At 45.1% G+C, this 5,425-nt stretch overlaps 1 long non-coding RNA gene across 1 annotated transcript in view; it reads right to left on the bottom strand.

Annotated features, from left to right (window-relative positions):
- Positions 1-4,801, bottom strand: part of LOC109323932 — a 25,345-nt gene extending 20,544 nt beyond the window's left edge. Inside the window, exon 1 of the long non-coding RNA XR_002104789.1 lies at positions 4,730-4,801. This is a non-coding gene — a long non-coding RNA (uncharacterized LOC109323932). The remainder of the gene's footprint in view (positions 1-4,729) is intronic.
- Positions 4,802-5,425: the final 624 nt, after the last annotated feature.

Genomic DNA, 5,425 nt, shown 5'->3' with positions numbered 1-5,425 from the left:
CCAGCAGGCCTGGGTGGGCTGTGGGGGGAGGGCAATTGGCACCACTGGGGCAGGGGGCTGTGGGTGGGGAGTGAGGGACCTGGACCTGCATTCTGTGAGTTAAAAGGGGCAGGGGGAACTCTGATTTTCCATGATAAAAACCCCCAAAAATCAAATACCAAAATTTAAAGGTATTTAAAATGTATTTTATTATAGTGGTTGAGGCACTAGTAGGCTTCCAAATTGCTTTAAAATTGTAAATATATCAATAAAACATTGTGTTCAACTGATACTTATATATATAGTGGCCTTTCATTTTAATTATGGATTTGGGGGGTTTTATCAGAGAAAAATAGAATCCCTGATTATTAGGTAATACATAGTAAGCATAACAAAATTGTTAGTGTTCTGCATTTTCAGTTTTTATTTCAAAAAAAAATTCTGGGAATTTTTCAGCGTTTATCTTCCAAACATAAAAAATGGGTTGAAATTGGGATAAAAGGAAGAAAAGAAAAGGAAAGAAAAGGAAATTGGTTTAAATCAGGGAAAATAATATGTTTCCACGGCAGTGAGGGAGGGACTGGAGTAAGGCTGGGATTAGTGAAGGGGCAGGGGGAGGGGTGCAGTGCAGCCTGTTGGGTGCTCCTGGGGCTGGAGCAGGGTCAAAGTGGGGAGAGCTGTCAGTGAGTGCATGGCACAGGGTGGGGTGGAGGGGCATGGCTTTTGCTGCTATGTGCTCCCTGGGAGGCCTGTGGCTTGGGGAGCTGCGCCAGGCTCTTCCCGGAGGGGAGGGGGTGCGTGCCCCCAGATCTGCATGTGGGACAACAGCAGGCTGCCACCCACCCCAAGCACTGGGAAGAGCCTGGTGCCCCAATCAGCAGCGGCAGCCTGCTTTTGTCCCACGCACAGATCAACCAGGAAAAGCCTGGCACAGCTCCCCAGCTTGCAGCCCTCCCAGGGGGTGCATAGCAGCAAGAGCCACACTCCCCACCCCATGCCCACTTACAGCTCCCTCTGCTTTGCTCCCTGCTGCAGCCCCAGGAGCTGTTGCCAGGCTGTGCCGTGCCTCTCCCCCCTGCTGCAGGAGCCTGCTGCCAGGCTGCCCTGGTGCTTGGGGGAAGGGCAGAGTGGCGTGTGGCTGGAACCGGAAGGGGTGGGGGGACCCAACCCTGACCCCAGCATTGGCCTCTCCCGCCCCAGGACAGGGCCGCAGCTGGAGCCACTGGATGCAGCTCAGACCTGCCTGCCCTGGGAGCGATTCCCACAGCCCCTCGTGTCCCAGCTGGGGTCAGAGCTGGGAGCCCCGTGTCCCCAGGCAGTGGTTCCAGCCACACCCCCCGGCCTCTGCATGTTCACCATCACACCCCGTCCCCCCACGTGCAGCTGCTGCCACCACCCCCCATCATTTTTTACTGATTTACACTGAAAAATGGGGGTAAAAAAAAAAAAGCCTCCGAAATGGAGAGAAAGAGGGTTCCCAAGAAGGCAGCCTAATGTATACTGGGACATGATGAGGGAAAACCCACCAAATTCTCAGCAACAGTACTTCCAAACCATTTGAAATTTTCCAGAAGTAAAAAAACATGCTTTCCCAACCCTAGGGATATGACTAGGTATTTCTATTGTCTACCTTTGGTCAGTCTGTAATAACTATTGAAAGGTACAAGAGTACAGATTCCAACACCTTCATTGCAATCAGACTAAACAATGTGGGTAAATGAGTGGGACAAGAACCAATGTTAAGAAAACATGACTAGCTCCACAGATGCAGCATGAGACTGTTCCAGGCTGGTCCCTGTGTACCTGCTTTTGAGCCCTTGGTCTCTGGTGTGCTTGACAGTGGCCATAGGGATTAGCCCAGGGTGGCCTCACTGGCCAACTGAGTTTGAGGTATGTCAGTAGGCATTAGTGGAGAGAAGGTAGGTGGCAAGGGGACATGCTGGTCAGCTCTACCACTGACTTACTGTATGACCTTGATTAAGTCTCTCAACTTTTGTTTCCCTGTCCATGCTTTAAGCTCTGAGGCAGAAGCTGCCTCTCTCCTGCTGTATTTATGCAGCCTCTCGTATAGGCAGGCCCCCAATTTCAGGCATCATTAAGGCCTTGGTCTCAGTGCACTTCCACTGGCAAAACGTTGGGCATGCTTGCATACAAAGTTTCTCTCACTCCACTTTGCCAGCAGAGTTCAACTGTATCTGCTGGGTGGAGTATGGCATCTGCCACTGTCTATGGTGGCTGAAGTTGGGCGTAATCACTCCCGTGCCTCTAGCTGGCTGCTATGGTCCATTCAGTGGTTGGTGCCTTCCCAGAGTCCACTTCATGCTCTGGCAACACAGATACCGAGGGCAGCTGCGAGGGGCTTCCAGAAGCTCATCGGTACATATATGCTCCACCACAGGGAAGGAAAACAGAAAGGAGTGTAACAAGAGGTTACTTTGAAAAATGCGGGAGGTGAGGTTGATGCGAGACAATTTAAATCCTTCCTTCTTCTCTGGTAGCAACAGTGTTCATTGTTTCCATAGATTACACAGTGCCTGTACCTACTGCCTGGCTCCTTTAGGTTTCCCCCTGGTTTTATCAGTCTCCTGTGAATAATGCAGAATCACACAAAAGGTATGCAGTTTTTCAAGTACAGCTCAGACTGGGTAAAAGGGAATCATTTCTCTTTTCTTACACGGACAAGAGCATTGTACCCAGCAATTCAACTGGATGAAAAGTCAATTCCTGTTATAAACAATTTACCACTGGAAACTACAAATGCTACAAGACTGATCATTCAGCCTGCCTAACCTCCCAAAAAAGACTAAGTTAGTAGATGACTTTATGATGCTTAGAAGTTACCAGATTAAGCCTTTGCCTTAACCTTGTATATAAGAAAATATATTTTGAAGAGTTAAAGTGTGCACTACTTCTTTCAAGCTACAGCTGTAGAAAGAAGTCTTGAGGTTGGGCTTAACTCTGCCTCTGGGCCTGTTTGGCTATAGAGGGTTGTCTTCTATTAGGATAGTCTTTGCTGCTCTTTAATTAGACCATAGCAGGGAGTTTTGTGGGGTTCTGGTGTGTTTTACATGTTCAGCTGTTGGTGATGTCCATCTCTCTGGATAGAGCCTTGAGTCTTTTCATAGTATGTTCACCTGAGGAAAATGTTCCTTTGGATGGAGATCCAGATACCATTTTGCTTCTATAATTTCTTTAAGGATTAGGAGTTTGCTTCCTTGTCCTTTCTTTACTTATAAGGTTTAGTAGGGGGAAGGTCCAGAAAACAAATTCCACGTGCTTTAGGCCCAAGGTTTGTCCTCTATACCAACTCAAATCTGAATAGGGACATGAAAGATTGTTGAAGGGTAGGTTTGTAAGCAAAACAGGATACTGAAAGCAGGTGAGAACATAACGGGGAAATAGTTGTATAGCCCTAGGAAACTAGAATTGCTCACAAGGATAAGGATTTGAAAGTTGACTCTGCTTATTGTGTTAATATCTGTAGACCTTGCAATAAGAAGCCAATATGAATTGAAGGAATGACTACAATCAGTTTCTTTCCCCCTAACCTTGGTACATCACCCCAGCTATGCATCACAATTAAACCTGTTCCAAAGAATAAAAGGCAGAGCTTGGAGACTGCTATTAATCAGGATAGCAGCTGCTGTCTCAAAAAGGTAGAGCAGCATTACAAGTGTAGCAATAAGTGTAGTTCAGTGTTCACCAACATAAAGGGGCCAGTTAGGGGAAGAAATAGAGTTGTGCTGAGAGCAGACATCCACCTGCACAGAAGACTGAGATTTCAGAGCTTATGATCTAATTTGGAACAAGACCTGACACTTTCAGAATTCTTCACAAAAGAAAATTCCCAGTTTTGTTTCATGTTGATCAAGATTTTTGTCAAAATATAAAATGTCCTCCTTTTTACTTTATGTTGCAATGATGTAAGTGAAAAGAAAAGAAAACCCCCCCACCAAACCAAACAAAATCAAACCGATCATTTGTAAGGAAAAACTAAGATATTTTGTTTTAAAAGAGAATAATGTTTTGATATGGTCAGAACTTTTATTTCCTCTTTTCCACTGAAACAAGTTTTTGGTGAAGTAGTCTCACTTGTGCAGAGAGGCCTAAGGGAGTTAGGTACCCAGTCCCTATTAGCTTTCACTGAAATTCTGGTGCCTAAATCCTTTTCAGTAAATATTCCAGCTGCATTCTTTTTTCTTTAAAAGATCAGGATTGGAGACAGACCACTGGTATCCTGTCCCATGTGGTTATTTTTACTTAATGTACACAGTTAACCTATTCCTAGAAGATCCCTGCTAATGTGAAAGAAATACTTTCAACTACAGGACCAGACAGCACATCATTTACATACCACCAAAACCACCCAGCTTGTGCTGGATCAGACCTGGGAGGGCAGGAAGAAAGGGCAGCTGGAAGCTTCCTAGCCGCAGCACAAACTTAGACAAAGGCCTTCAGCTCCACAGGCTGGATCCAGTAGCATCAAATGCCTTCATGAAAACTATACTGGTAGAGCAAAATACTTCATGTTTTCTCTACAAGAGTTCATTCTCAAGGACACCAACATCCAACCAACAGTGGGAGAACACTTCATAGTACATCATTCCACCTCCCACCTGGATGTGCCTGTCCTAAGAGGAAAGCTATGCAATACCTTTCAGAGAGGACCTTGAGAACAAAAGTTAAGTATTAGACATCAAACATCATGCACTTAACACAGACAATGAATTTATGATTCATTATAACTTACCTGCTCCCCTGGTAAACCACCCCTGCTCCACAGGTGATAATGGCCCTTCTTCCCTTTTCAGTGGTCTTATTCTTTTGCATAATTAGGTTTATCTCTAGCAGCTGTTCTTTACTTGGTCCTTAACTACTGCTGATAACTTCTCTTTGCTCCAGAGATTTACTGTCCACTTTAAGTGGTCACTTTGATTAGCATAATGGAATTAAACAAAAGTAATTGGTTCAACTGGTAGCTTAGACTGTATCTGCTTCTTTCCTGGACCTGAGGAAAGGCACCTAAGTGACTGAAAGCTGGTTTAATATCTCCCTACAATAAGGTTAGTTCAAAGAAGAGAAATTATCAAATAAATTCTGCCTCTCACCTATTCCCTGCACTGTCGTGACCACAATACCACACCTCTGCTTCCTTAAGCATTTCTGAAACTCCCAACAGACATCTCAATACTTTTAAAAAGTTTGTCCCCTTGAGACTTACTCTGATTGACTTTGTATGAGAAAACTCATATCTGTATCAGTGGCTCCAGGATTTGTTCCTTTCTGAATGGAGGTTGTGTAATGGATAGGAAAGCTGAAGGTCTAGGGGAGACTGTGCTTCTTGAAGAATATTTTGTGCACTTCTGAGTGCCTCAATACCTAGGGCAGGGTCACGCAATTATTTTGGGCAGAAGGCTACTTACTGAGTTTTGGCAAGCCATCGAGG

The sequence above is a fragment of the Crocodylus porosus genome, unplaced genomic scaffold (genome assembly GCF_001723895.1).
Source record: "Crocodylus porosus isolate Cpor-Errol unplaced genomic scaffold, CroPor_comp1, whole genome shotgun sequence".
Classification (NCBI taxonomy): domain Eukaryota; kingdom Metazoa; phylum Chordata; order Crocodylia; family Crocodylidae; genus Crocodylus; species Crocodylus porosus.
This window is presented reverse-complemented; position numbering and strand designations above follow the sequence as displayed.